The sequence below is a fragment of the Antechinus flavipes genome, chromosome 1 (assembly GCF_016432865.1).
Source record: "Antechinus flavipes isolate AdamAnt ecotype Samford, QLD, Australia chromosome 1, AdamAnt_v2, whole genome shotgun sequence".
Classification (NCBI taxonomy): Eukaryota; Metazoa; Chordata; class Mammalia; order Dasyuromorphia; family Dasyuridae; genus Antechinus; species Antechinus flavipes.
The window spans coordinates 261,293,206-261,309,130 of NC_067398.1; positions in this window are offsets into that span (position 1 = coordinate 261,293,206).

The window sequence follows — 15,925 nt, forward strand, 5'->3', positions numbered from 1 at the left end:
CCGATGTTCTAAATCATCAAAGGCATAGTCAATCATTCAATAAACATTTATAAAACATATACCATATGCCAAATTAAGGAGTAGCGATAGTATGGTGACACAAAAACATGCCAAAAAAATTAGCTCGTGCCCTCAAGGCACTAACATTCCAATGGAGAAGTTAAATTAGTAGAAGCTAAATTCTTAAAGTTTTTTACTGCCAGAGTCCTGAAAGATTCTTCCCAACTATGCTATGACTTGGGGATTTAAATTCACATAGATTAAAAAAAAAAACAGATAAAACACAATTTATGGACATTTTTCCTATAACTAATCTATAATTCCCATATAATTAATTTGTCCTCAAATATTCAAGGACTAACGAATAACATGCAGTGTTCTTAAATAAAATTTAACAAGCTCTGTTTCTAACTTCTGTTAACTTTCAATTAAGTTTTTAAGGGGTTTTGTTTTATAGAGTATTTGGCTATAGGCACACATATGGGATTTTTTAACCTAGTGAGAATGGGAGCAAGAATAGGGTTTGATGTGTAATTACTGAAACTAGATGAAAGTACAAATGCCAGATGAAAACACCTACTAATTTGCAATCTAAAAAAAAAAGTTATTATCAGGAAAGGTCATTTTTGTAGAAACAATACTTCCAAATTATTGAATGAAAAGTGCAGTATGAATTTGTAACAAATCTTAAAAATCTCCTGAACTAAATATGTAGATTTCATTTCCTTGTGTCATTTTCCTATTTAAAAACTTTAAAAGTTTCCCTTTGCTTTTAGGACAAAAATATAAATTCTTCAGTAGAGCATTTAAAGCCCTTCCCAATTGAATTCCAAGCTATTTTTCTAACTTTATTTCATCTTTTTTCCCTTTGTGTACTCTATCTTCCAACAAAACTATGCTACCATTTGTTGTCTGAACTTCATATGCCATAGTTGTTTGTCTCTCTACCTTTGCATAGGCCATCCCCAAGGGCCAGAATGAACTTTCCTTCTTTCCTCCTCTCAGAATCCTTGTTTTCCTTCAAGACTCACTTCAAGTGTGATCATTTATTATTCTTATCTAGGTATAAAGTCTATTCTTCAAAAGAAAACTAACCTCTTACAAACAGGACTATTTCTCTCTCCCCCCCCCACTTTCTTTCTCCCTCTTTCTCTCCTTTTCTCCCCCCCTCTCTTTTCTCTCTCTCTCTCTCTCTCTCTCTCTCTCTCTCTCTCTCTCTCTCTGTCTCTTTCTCTCTCTGTCTGTCTCTCTCTCTGTGTCTCTTTCTCTCTCTCTGTCTCTCTCTATGTCTCTTTCTCTCTCTGTCTGTCTCTCTCTCTCTCTTTGTCTTTCTCTCTGTTTCTCTCTGTTTCTCCCTCTCTCTCACACCACACACTGTCTCTCTCTCTCTCTGTGTTTCTCTCTCCGTTCTTTCCTCCCTCCCTCCTTTCCTTTTTTTCCTCCTTCCCTCTCTGACTCTCTCATCCCTAGAACAAAGCATAGGGCTTTGTGTGGGAATACCCCCTTAATAATAAATATTATTTAACCCATGGAAAAAAAATAATTTAAAACAAGTTCTTCTTGGATCAATGGCTTATAATAAAGCCTCTTTTGGAAAAAAACTGTTTATAAAAAATTGAAGAGATTATCATCATCTTAACTTTTGAACAAAGGATATCTTTGTAGCCATTTATTTTCAGTTTAAAAAAAATGAATCAGTAAATAAAATCTAAATCCAAACTAGTGAAAATTTAATTTTTTATGCCTAAAACTTCTCAGATTTTGTGTGTGTGTGTGTGTGTGTGTATGTGTGTGTGTGTATGTGTGTGTGTGTGTGTGTGATTCAATGGAATTTTTAAATGGCCCTAATAAAAATTATTAAATGTACAAGATAAAATACATTGAAATAGTCTATTTGGGACCAAAAAAACCAACAATGTAAACTATTCATGATAAACCACAGAGGGGCTAAATATTTATATCTGTGAAGAATTCTTTTCTTTATTTTCATGATGAATTTTTCTTTCATCTATTTTACAGATGACTACTGACTCATCAAAGAGTGACAATTTTCAGCAGTGGAATGATACATTTCTGACTTTTAGATATTAAGACTTGGAAATTATATATCTCATTACAAAATAATACTTAACCACTGACTTTAAATTTAGACAATAATGCTTAATTGTAATTTTGTCTTACAATTTGGTGGATTAGTTTTTGATTTAATCACCGTTAGCTCAAAATGAATTTGATTCTAATGATAGTTTGGGTTTGTTTGTTTGTTTTTTAAATCAAGATGATTTTATAGAAATGTTTGAAATAATCCAAATATTACCTAGCATTGTATTTCAGTTTCCTGAAAGGAAGAACAATTTTAATCTAGGAATGTTCCCGAAAGATTCTTGCAATTTTAACTGATAAATGCATAGCAAAACACTAAATATATTCCTAAATACTTGTTAATTCAGGGTTTATATATGTTCATAATTAATTTCAAAGGCATCTATTCCACAGTTTAATTTTGCATAATAAAGGAATGAGAATCAGATTTCAAGCAAAGACCTATCTTATATCTCTTCTGCAAATGTTAAGGTGTGCTATTACTCTGTAAACAAGAAGATAGGATGAAATTGGAACTAGAAAGATAGTCTCCACCTGGCTTGTTAATTTATTCACTTGAATGACAGTCTTTTACATGTTTTCATCATTTCATTCTATTTTTTGGTAAATAACATTGCAATTGCCAGAAGTTCCAATGAAATGCAATGACATTTTCCTCAGGATATTTGCAATAAATGTAAATAAAAGTGTACTCTCTAAAAACACTTCTATGACCAATGTTTAAATTATTCTTTTTTAAAAACTGCAAATAACAAAAAAGCACTCTGGTTCTATCCATGTCCATATGACAGTCAAAAAAAAAAAAAAAAGATGTGTCTGGTGTTTAGTTTCTGGGGAATCAAGAGTTTCTACTTCTAAATTACTCAGAAATTTAGATGCTGAAGTTACACCTATAATATGCCCCCTTTATTTCAATCAAATGATGATGATGATAGCTAACATTTATATAGTGCTTTCTATGTGCCAGGCAGGCACTATCCTCAGAGCCTTACAATCACTATCTCCTTGGATCTGCACACTAACTCTAGGAGGTAAGTACTATTACTATCACGCCCATTTTACAAATAAGGAAACTGAGGCAAATAACAGTAAAATGGCTTGCCTGGAGTCACACTGCTAGATCTTCCTAACTCCAGATCCAGCATCTATCCATTTTGCCACCTAGAAGTCTAAAAAAGGAAGGTTAATTATTTGACTTGATTGGTCAGTTAATATAGACAAAATGCTTGATTTGGACGAACTTAAATACTTAGAAAGTTTCAGAACTCTACTAGATTTTTCCCTAAGAGAATAAGCACTATCTTGAACACAGGGGTAAATTCTCATTAGCATGTTGATGAGTATGCTATCTCAATTCATTGTCAATATTAAAAGTAAAGTGTTTTTAAAGTAATGAAGCAGGGTAGACATAGGGCAAAATTTATTTTAGGTGCTCTTCCATCTTCTCTTTCTATAAATCCCAATTTCCATCATTTCTTAAGACCCAAATACTCCAGGTCTTTGTATTTCCTGTCCTGTCTCCCTAGACACTTTGTAATCCATTTAATCAATCTTTCTCTCCTAACAAAACTTTCCTGTCTTGTGTCTCATTTGTTCAGGGTTATTGCTAGGTGACTGGATAATCTGAGAAGTGAATTTATTATTATTATTAATATGACAGCTCACTTTTAAACAACAGTTCATGATGTAATATGTTAATGCTCCCAGAAGCATTTGGATTATATTATAAGATTTTTGAAGAAGAAATGTCTTAATACAAAGAAATGAAGTTCTAATCATTGAATTTAAGATATTACAACCATTGTGTTTTTTTGGGCTAGAGATGGCTTTCCTAGTATATACTATGATGCTGGTTCAAGTTATAGCCTCTAATTGTAACATATGAAAACATCCTGAAATCAGCTTAAAACAAAGTTGGCTTAAATTTAATCAATTGATGTAAAAAACAATTTAATTAGTTGAAATTTTAAAAATGAACTGCAAATTATATTGTGCTATATTCTAACCTTATGTTACATGCTAGCCTACTTTCTGTTAAGAAATTGAAATGTCAGTGCTTTGAAAGAGGTCTGTTAACAATGCAAATGTGACTGTTACCTACTCTTGTGATAAGCATGATAATTCTTAAAAACAATGTAACTTATAAGAAGCTATTTGTAGGAAACTAGTTTTAAGAATTAGACTTGCATTAATTAGAAAGAAAAAAAGGATTACTGGATTGACTCCTTTTTGGATAGCTTTTGTTCATCCTGCTTATCAAGACAATTATATATATATAGTTTGGGAAAGCTACATTGTTCTTAAGGGATTGGAGCAATCCAGTTGAGCTTTTTAAAAGAGATATATCTACAAGTGGTTTTTAAACATATACTATAATTTATATATAACACATTATCATTATTAATGACATTTCCTTCACTCAAAAAGTGGAGGATTAGTGGTACTAGCCCCCTTTTTAGAATCAATCAATCAAAATTTATTAAATGCCTTTTTAGTTGGGACTTAAAGGAAGCCAGGGAGGTCAATAGTCAGAGAGAAGGAGAGAAAGCATTCCATGCATGCAGGACAGAAAGAATGCCCAGAGCAAGAGATGGAGTGTCTTGATCATGGACACCCAGAAGGCCAGTATCACTGGATGCTCAGGAGTATGGTGTATAACGAAAGCTAGGTTATACAGAGCTTTGAATGCTAAACAAAGTATTTTATATTTGATTCTGAAGGCAATGAGAGTTCACTGGGGTTTAGTAAGTAGGGAAGTGATATAATCAGATCTGCATTTTAGGAAAATCATTTTGGTGGCTAAATGGAGAATGGATTGCAGTGGTAAGAGACTGGAGGCAGGTGGACCCATCAGCAGGTTACTCTAGTAATCCAGACATGAGGTGATGAGAGTTTACACTGGAGCGTTGCCAGTGTCGGAGGAGAGAAATTACAAATGTGACATCAACAGACCTCGCAACAGTTTCAATATGAGGGGTGAAAGAATGGCTAGTTCAGCATGACTTCTAGTTATAAACCTTACAGACTAGGAAAATAGTGTGGTATAATAATAGGGAAAGTAGGATTGGGGGAAAGACTTAGGGGAAAAGATCATGAATGCTGAGTTTGAGATATTTCCTGGATATCCAGTTCAAGATGTCTGAAAGGCAGTTAAAGATGAGAGACTGGAGATCAGAAGTCATATTGGGGCAAGAAAGGTAGATTTGAGAATCACCACCAAAGAGATAATAATTAAATCTATGGAAGCCAGTGATATCACCAAGTGAAGTAATATAAAGTGAGAAAAGAAAAAGGTATCCTGAAGGATGCCTATGGTTAGAAGGTATGATGTGGAGGAGGATCTTGCAAAGGAGACAGAGAACGAGTGTCAGATAGGTAAAAGAACCAGAAGAGTAGTATCCAAAAATATAAGAGAAAAGAGAGAATCAAGGAGGAAAGATTTAAAGGGTCAAAATTGGATTTGGCAGCTAAAAGATAATTAGTAACTTTGGAGACAGTAGATTTAGTGGAATGATAAGGTTAGAGGACAGACTGTAAGAGGGCATGAAGGGAGTGAGAGGAGAGAAAATGGAAGGCACCTATTGTAGATAGCCTTTTTGAGGAGTTTAGCTACCAAGGGCAAAAGAGATCAAATGATACTTGGCAAGGATAGAAGGGTTTAGTGATAGTTTTTTTCAGGATAGGAAAGACATGGGTATGACAGAGGGAAAGTCTGTTGAAGGAGACTGGGTAGAGTGGGATCATTCAAATAAGGAGAGGGGTTAGCTTTAGTAAGGAGTGAAAAGGCCATTTCATCATGTGAGGCAAGTGAGAAGGAGAAGAGAGTGGCAAGAGGCATCTTGTTGATAGGAGGTGAGGAAGAGCAGAGAAGAGGAAGTCCATGCTGAATGGCCACAATTTTTTTCTGTAAAATATGAGGCAACATTCTCACCTGAGAAGGGATGGGGAAGGGGGAGGAAAGGAGAGCCAAGAGAGATTTGAAGGGGGATAAAAAGGTTTGGAAGAACCTTAATGAGTTGTTTTAGGAGACTTAGTTAAAATTATATAACATAAATTTGTCATAGCAACAAGTTCCCATGATTTTTCTCTAGCTTCATTCAGCAGCACATATGTAGACACAAAACACAAAAGATGGAAGTGATCCAAGGCTGAGGCTTGGCTAGATGTAACTGGTGATATGATAAAGAAGTTAGGGGATTTTAGAGAGGAAAACAGTGTAAAATTGAATTCAGTTACCAAGGAGTCAAAATGAGAAGAGGAGAGAGTGGCTAATATAGAAGAGATTGCCTGGAAGAACATTGAAGGGTTAAAGGATCAATATCAATACTTTGGTAATGTTTAACTAAGTTACATTTAAAGCATTCTCTTGATCTACAAGTCTAGTGCTCCACCCCCCCAAAAAAAAGGGAAATAAGGTTGGTTTGCCAAGACCAATACTTATTGAATCTCTTTGCAATCACTGCTTTCTTTTTAGAAGTTCACTTACCTAAAAAAAATAAAAAATTAAAAAAAAAGAAGTTCACTTACCTTTTAATAATACTTTCTAGAACTTTTCCTGGAATTGAAATCAAGCTCACTGGCTTGTAGTTTAACAATTCTTTTCAGAAACAGTTGCTGTTTCCCAGTCACACAGTACCTCTTCATCACAGTGATCACTAACAATGGCTCTTCTAGGTCATGATTCAGACAAAGAGGAGGACTGTACAAGAGAAAGCTGAAGAAAAAGTAAAAAACCAATAAATTATGATGAATTGTGTCAAAACTTGCAGAAGTCAAGGAGAATGAGGATTGAGAAAAAGCCATTGCCTTTGGCAGCTAAAAGATAATTAGTAACTTTGGAAACAGCAGATTTGGTGAAATAATAAGGTCAGAAGATTGGGATAGGTAAGGTGAATGGGACTGGAGTTCCAAGTGTCTCTGAAAAGGGTAGGGATAGAATTGGCAAACTACAGGCCAGTGAGCTTGACTTCAATTCCAGGAAAATTTTAGAAAGTATCTTTAAAGAGGCTAGCAAACTTGAAAAGAAAGCAGTGATCACAAATGTGTGGCATCACTTCAATAAATATAGGTCGTGGCAAACAAACTTTATTTCCTTTTTTGAGAGAGACACCTGATTTGTACATCAAAGGAATGATTTTAAATGCAGTTTGCCTAAACATTAACAGCAAAGTATTGCTATCTTTCCCATGTTTTTTTTTTTTTTTTTTTGCTGTTGCATGGAAAAGATATAGTATACAAGTTATAAACAGGAGAGTGATTTAGGAAATGGCAACCAGAAGTTGAAGAGCTTTAAGTTAATGCTATATAAAGATGAAATCAAGCATTTGAAGGGTTGTTTGTTAAAGAAGATTAAGGCTTGTTCTGTACAACCCTCAAAAGCTAAATTAAGAAGCAATGAATCTATAATTTATTTATAAATTTATTTTATAATTTATAAAGAAGCAAATATAGGTTTGCTATAAGGCAAAACTTCCTAACAATTAGAATGGGCTGTTTTGAAAAGTAGGGAATTCCCTCTCATTTGAAGTCTTTAAACAAAGGCTAGCTGTCTACTACATATCAGGCATGTTGTAAAGATGATTCCTTTTCAGTTACAAAACAAGGGATCAAAAGATTTTAGCTAGTACCTGAACTCCCTTCCAACTTTGAAATTCGGCAATATATAGTTTCCTTCCTTATCTCTTTTAATTAAATTAATTTTTGCTTTTGCTTGATCTGAGATCAGGATGGCTACCCCTGCTTTTTTGGCTTCACCTGAGGTATAGTAGATTCTGTTCCAGCCTTTTACCTTTACTTTGTATGTATCGCCCTACTTCAAGTGTGTTTCCTATAAACAAAATATTGTAGAATTCTGACTTTTAATCCAGTCTGCTATCCACCTCCACTTTATGAGGGACTTTACCCCATTCACATTTATGGTTAAAATGATTAACTCTGTATTTTCTGCCATCTTGTTAACCCCAGATTATGTTTTCCTCTTTCCTTTCCCCCTTACTCCCCTCCCCTGTATTAAACTTGTGAGCACCACTTGTGAGACTACCATCTTTGGGATCCCTCCTCCCCTTAGAGTTCTTCCCCTTCCCTTAAACCTTTTCCTTACAATTTCTGTATTACCTTCTATTTAGCTTACTCCTTCCCTTTTCGCTTTTCTTCTCCCACTTTTCAATGAAGTGGGAGAAGTTTCTCTGTAAATCGAATATGGCTAATATTTTCTCTTTGAGTCAATTCTGATGAGAGTAAGATTCACACTATGTTCATCCCCCTCTTCTTATCCTCAGACATAACAGGTTTCCTTTGCCTCTTCGTGAGATGTAGTACCTCCACTTTTTCCTTTTTCTGGTACAATTTTGTTTCTACCTCTAACTTCTTTTTTTATATTATAATAGCAAAACCAAATTATACATGTATTCTTTATGTATACTCATAACAATAATATAGTTCCCAAGATTTCTTTTTACCTTTTTATGTTTCTCTTGAGTGCTACATTTGGAGGTCAAACTTTTTGTTTAGTTCCGATTTTTTTGGTCAGAAATAGATGGAATTCACCTATTTCCTTGAATGTCCATCTTCTTCCCTGGAAGAAAATGCTCATTTTGGCTGGATAAGTTCTTCTTGGCTGTATACCAAGTTCCTTAGCCTTTTGGAATATCAAATTCCAGGCCCTTTGATCCTTTAATATGAATACTGCTAGATCCTGAGTAATCCTTACTGTGGCTCCTCTGTAGCTTTTTTTTTTTTTTTTTAGCTGCTTATAGTATTTTTTCCTTGGTCTGATAGTTCTAGAATTTAGCCACAATATTTCTTGGAATTTTGATTTTTGGGATCTCTTTCAATAGGTGATCAATGAATTCTTTCAATGTCTATTTTACCTTCTGTTTCTATAACATCGGGCTCTTTGATGATTTCCTGAAAAATTTCCTAGGATCTTTTTTCATCATGATTTTCAGAAAGTCCAATAATCCTCAGATTATCTCTCCTAGATCTATTTTCCAGGTCTGTTTTTTCCAAGTAGGTATTTAACATTTTTTTCTATTTTTAAATTTTGTTTTTTGGTTTTGCATGACTGGTTCTTGGTGTCTCCTTGAGTCATTCATTTCCATTTGTTCAATTCTGATTTTTAATGAATTATTTTCTTCATTTACTTTTTTAAATTTATTTTTGTAATTGTCCAATTGAGTTTTTAATTGACCTATTTTGTTCTATGAAATTTTTTTCCCATTTTGCCAGTTTTATTTTTTAGGGAACTATTTTCTTTTTCCAATTCACTAATTCTGACTTTCAGGGAATTAGTTTCTTTATCCACTCTATCTTTTAATGGGTAACATGATTTATTCAAACCCTCTTGCAAAGCTTCCCTTTCCTTTCCTCATTTTTCTTCTAACTCTTTTTAAAGAGACTTTTAAATTTCTTCTATGAGAGCCTTGTATGATGGGGACAAAGTTATATCACCATTTGGGGCTTCATCTGGAGACAATCTGCTTTTAGTCTTCTCAGGGTTTGAAGACTGCTCTTTTTCAGTATAGAAGCTATCTATAGTTACGGCCCGCTTTGCCTTTTTACTCATTTTGACAAAACAAACAAACAAACAAGCAACAACAACAACAACAACAACAAAAACCAATTGCAGTCTGTTTTTAGGGCAGTGTGGTGTTACCAAGCTTCCTCTATAGACAAAAGGAAGTAGCAGTGAAGCAGCAGTGAGACAACAATGGCTGTGCTGGGATCAGCATCTGCACTAGGATTAGCATCTACCCTGTGGTCAGCATCTGTGCTGTGCTCAGTGGTTGCATGCGGAGATCATGCTGAGTCACTCTGGTGCTGGGTGGGTATGACCAGATCCCAAGAGACTATAGTGTTTCAGGGTTATAGCCTTTACCCCCTGGGTTTTATAGCTTATCTGCTGATCTACTGGCTTGCTGCCAGAGCAAAGTAGCTCACACTGTGGTAAAGCTCTCTCCCATCCCCCCTCACCCTCCCATGCAAATTTTCCACCGAGGAAGACCACATCCCATCCCACTCTGGTCTGTTCAGTGTGAGCTGTTTCCCATGCTCTCACTGCCGACTTGCCTGGTGCTCTGTCTGGCTTAGCCATCCTCACCCACAAGCAAAAACAGACCTTTTCTGATGAATTTCAAGATTATCGTCTGTTGGTAATGTGTTGTACTCCCAATATTCGTGGGTTTTGACAGTCATGCACTAATTGTGAGGCCTTTCATAAAAGAAGTAGTCTGAAGATAAGGAAGAGCTTAGATAGATGCGTGTGTCCTCTCCACCATCTTGGCTCTGCCCCCTCCAAGTTATATTTTTACCATGATTAGGATGTGCTTTTAATGAATTAATTTTTTTATTCATGAGGCCATGTTATCATAGGAAGGCAGTGAGAAAGCCAGAAATTGAGAAAATATTAAATATCTAAGAATGTAAGAGATATATATTCAGTCATTTTTCAGTAGTGTCCAACTCTTTAAGATTCAATTTAGGGCTTTCTTGGTAGAAATACTGAAGTGGTTTGACATTTCCTTCACCAGCTCATTTTACATGTCATAAAACAGGGGCAAATAGGATTAAGCAACTAGCCCAGGGTCACACAGCAAGTAAGTATTTGAGGTCAGATTTGAAGTCAGGAAAATGAGTTTTCTTGACTCCAAACCGAGCACTCTATTTATTGAGTCACATAGCTCCATGGGATATTGTTTGAAGAAAGTTTAGAGGTTAACTTTGGTAACAAAATTGCAAAAATCTCTTCCATATATTAGAATTAAGTCAAACCAAACTTCTATGGCCATTGATGGAATCACTAATCTCTGCCTGCTATCATACAAATGTATGATGGTAGTCTCAAGAAGGACAAGGAGAAAGATTATAAATAGGAAATCCACAACAACTTCTAGAAATAAAATTTAAAACATATATGCCACTCTTGATGGGCTAGCAATGTTATTATAAAGGACAATACATAAAGAAATGGATTAACACTCTGAAGAGCAATTTAAAACTATGTCCAAAAGGCTACCAAACTGTGCATACCCTTTAATCCACTACTGGATCTGTATCCCAAAGAGATCATAAAAGAGGACAAAGAACCCATGTGTACAAAACTGTTTGTAGCAACACATTTTGTAGTGGCAAGTAATTGGAAATTGAGTGGATTTCTATTAGTTGGGGAATGACTGAATAAGTTATGATATATGAATGTAATAGAATATCATTGTTCTAAAAGAAATGATGAGCAGGCTGACTTCAGAAAAGCCTTCAAAGACTTACATGGATTGATGTCTAAGTGAACTGAGCAGAATCAAATACTAGTGGCCTCCTGCTTCTGAAAACTCTATGTAGTGACATGGCATCATGAGAATCAAATTTTTCTGCTTTTCTGCTTTGCTATGGATTGCCATAGATTCAGTTCTATAATGAACATACATGGGTCAAAGCAAAGAAATCCATTTATCCAAGGTGATAACAAAAGTGAAATCAGAGGTCCAGCTAGATAGCACCAAGGATATCTGGAGTCAGGAGGACCTGAGTTCAAATGTGACCTTAGATACTTGACACTTAGTAGAGCGTGACTCTGGGTAAGTCACTTAACCCCCATTGCCTCATCAAATAAAGAGGAAAGAGGTGAAATAAGAGAAAGTATACATATATGTGTGTGTGTATATATATATATATATATATATATATATATATATATATACATACATATGTATTTATCTATGTTATATGAAGATCTTTGCTAAATCCTCTTCAAGGCTAAGCCCACTGTGAGGTTACTCTCCCTCCTCATTATGCCTTTTCCTTGCTAGTGTGCCTAATTCCATTATGGATCTAATCTACCAGTCAATGGTATGCATAGGCCTTATGGCATATTCCTTTAATTCTTCCAAATTTTTTTTCTTTCTAACTATATGCTTTCCCATCTCTATTTCATATTTGCTATTCCTAGACCCTATTTTATCTCTTATTTTGTTTGTAAATTATTCTCCTAAATAAACCTTCTTTTTGGCAGAGAGAATGGTCATTGTGAATTTGTCACATGTTTATTTCAAACGAGTTATTGCTATCTTGACCTCATCACTTGTCCGAGTTCAAAGAACATCTGGTGCTTATCAAAGCAATACAATAATATATGATTTTGCCAGGGGGTGAGTGCAAAGGATTGTTGTTATTCTAAGCTCAGGGCACAGGTTGCTTGATGGGTTTTAGTTCTGGAAAAAGGGTACTGAGAGACTCAATTTAGGTTCTCATCACTTCAGGCTGGATTACAGAATTTGAGAGCTGAAAAGGACCTCCAGGACTATATAGTCCAAACTATACCAGAAAGGAATCTCTGATATAATATACTTGACAAGTAGTTCCTTTTTTTTCTGATTTCTGAATATCACTGAGGGATTAATCTTATCAAAACAGTGGGTGAGAAAGGGGAAGATGTAGGAAGGAGATGATGAGAAATACAGATATGAGTGGCCTGCTGCTTCTAGAACACTATCTAATGGCCTAGCATCATGAGAATATGATTAAATGTTTTTAGAGATTATTTTACTATGGATCTAAATACTTTAGATTGAAAACTGGTGAACTCCCTAATATTCTCAAATCCTTTTAGGGGCCACTGGGAAAACACTATGCATAACCATATTGACAACTTCAATACCCCCAGAAATAAATATCCAGGAGGGCTGAGAGATTTAATAATTTTGTGATGGTGACTCTTTTTACCATTCCATACCCTCTCATCCTTTCTTCTATATTCTGCATAACCCTAGAATTCTCATTATGAAATAGATAAGAAGCTCCCTTTTCAATTTCCCTAAAATTCAGATTCTCAGATTTACCTATCCTGCTGTGTAACCTCTTTACTCATCTTTAATTTTTTTGTGTGTATATGTGTTCATTGTATATTTTATTTTATTATAATAGTTTTTAATTTTTTCAAAATACATGCATAGTTTTTAACATTCACTTTAGCTAAAACTTGTGTTCCAAATTTCTCTTCCTCTCTCCCCACCTTGCCTCTTCCCTAAACTGCAAGTAATCCAATATAAGTTAAACATGTGCAATTCTTCTAAACATATTTCCATCTTTATCATGTTGCACAAGAAAAATCAAAAAGGAAAAAAATGAGAAAGCAAAAACAAGCAAGCAAACAATAACAAAGAGGTAAAAATACTTGTTGTGATCCACATTTAGTCCCTATAATACTAACTCTCAAGACAGATGGCTCTTCAGCTACACCCAAAGAAAGAACACTGGGAAATGAATATAAACTGCTTGCATTTTTGTTTTTCTTCCCAGATTATTCATACCTTCTGAATCCAATTCTCCCTGTGCAACAAGAAAACTGTTCGGTTCTGCACACATATATTGTATCCAGGATATACTGTAATCTATTCAACATGTAAAGGACTGCTTGCCATCTGGGGGAGGGGGTGGAGGGAGGGAGGGGAAAAATCGGAACAGAAGTGAGTGCAAGGGATAATGCCGTAAAAAATTACCCTGGCATGGGTTCTGTCAATAAAAAGTTATTTAAAAAAAAAAAAGACAGATGGCTCTTTCCATCATAAATCTATTGGACTGGGCCAGAATCAGGTTCATCACAGTTGATCATCACAAAATTTTGTTGCTGTGTACAATGTTCTCCTGGTTCTACTCACTTCACTTAGCAGCTGATCTCTAATCTTGTATGCCTTTAAGACATCTTGAAATATATATCTACTAGATATCTTATACTCACTGTGTCCAAAGCAGAACTCATTTTCTTTCCCCCAAAACCCTTTCCTCCTCCTCCCTGTTCTAATACTGTAGAACAGGGATTCCTAAAACTTTTTCCACTCATGACCTCTTTTCACCCAAGAAATTTTTACATGACCCTATCTTGAATTTGAGCAGAGGTGGTTCCGGCAGCATTTGTGCTTCCACAATGCAGAGTAGATATATTATGTGTTCAGAACCAAGTGCAGTGAAGTTTCTCACTGCCAGAAACATCTCAGACTCGTTACGTATTTGATTTTGATTTTTTTTTTTTTACTATTTTCAAATTTTTTCACAACCCTCACATTCAGTTATGTGACCCACAGTTTAAAAAACTTTGTTGTAAAGGACATCATTCTCCTAGTTCTTCAGAATCACAACATAGGAGTCATACTTGATCCTGCCAGTTTAACTTTGCAGCATATCCTGAATATGCTTCCTTCTCTCCTGGGACTCTGCCATCACGCCAGTACTGGTCCCTATCACCTTGATGTGATGTAAACCTTGGGAATGATGTAGTAGAAACTTCAACAACAGTAGAGAGCCCAATACTTTTCAAGAAAGCCATAGGCAAATAAAACTTGGAAATGATGTAGTCACCTTAGGAATGTAGCTATTAAGAGTAATATGAAAACAGCCTTGGAGAATATGAGAAAAAGGAAGGGAGTTGGACTTGATAGCTTTATTCCACTAAGTTATTGTTCAAGGATGTCTGGTTTGTCATCCAAAAGTCTGGGCTGCTATTTTGCACCTGGACCCAAACAATGAGCACTTCTTAGTTTCATGAAAGAAAAAAAAAGGATTGTTGTTTTTAGCACGTATTTCCAAACTTTCCACCAACAGTATGAATCCCAATTCTATTATGTCATTTTGTAATGCCAGAGAAACTGAGGCAGGAGAGACTTTAGAGAGTTTTTAACATTTTATTAATGGGAGACTAAGATTGACTGAACAGGACTCTCGTCTCAAATTATCCAGTCAGACAGAGATAAAGATATACTGGAACCAAGGAATCCATGTTGGTCCCAGGGACTGTCATCCCAAAGAATCCAGCGTCCAGCATACAGCATACAGCCTCCAGCCTCCAGCCATGAATGAAAGAACCCCAACTTCTTAAATACCTTTTCTCTGAACAAAGGAAGGGGTGAGAAGCGCGGGAAAACTGTCAGGATGGAAGAGGCCATAAACCCCCAAAAACCCAGAGACAGGATGTCTGAATACATAGAGATAAAGATATCAGTGAAATATCTTGGAATATTTTAAAGGGATATTGTAAATTCTTGAGGACAGAAAAGAGTCAGGAGGTCTACTCTCTTGTTTATCTTGCTTGGGCTAACAATTTATGAGCTTAGAGTAATTGTCCTCAGTAATGGACCAGAGGGGGGTTTTACAACTCAGGGGATTGACACAGAACAGTTAAAGAAACTGAGACAAGGGAAACTAGTGCAGGGAAACTGAGTCAGGACGGCTAAAGAGAACTGTGGCATAACAATTTATTCTGCTCTGTTCTTTGTTTTGAATTCCCCAGCTTCACATTTATCAGTTTTCTTAAAAAATTTACTTGCTCGCCCTTTGCTATCCTCTCTTGGAATTTAGCTGTCTTTAATTAGCATTACAATTATAATAACACTTTGCCTCTTTTTTTGGAAGTCTCCAGTGTCAATATGCAGGGGTCCCCCTGAACCCCAAAATCAGGCCTTGATAACTTTGATAGCTTGCTGGTGGGTCTCACTCAAGATTTTTCCCACTCCAATCCATCCTCCACTAAATTAAAAAGTAATTTTCCTAAACCTCTAGTCCCATCATCTCACACACATGCACACCATCCTCAACCCCAATAAAATCCATTGGTTTTCTATCACTTCCAGGAGCAAAAACAAACTCTTTCTTTGGCATTCATAGCCTTGAATAACCCAGTCCCCTTCTCCTTTTCAGTTTTCACACCTTAATGTCCCAACACTTACCTTTGATCCAGCCTCTGAGCTGTCCCATTAACATTGCATTTCTTATCTCCTGCATGCTCTCTAGCTGTCCCGAGGCCTGGAGTGCTCTCCCTTCTCCCCTGCCACTAGTG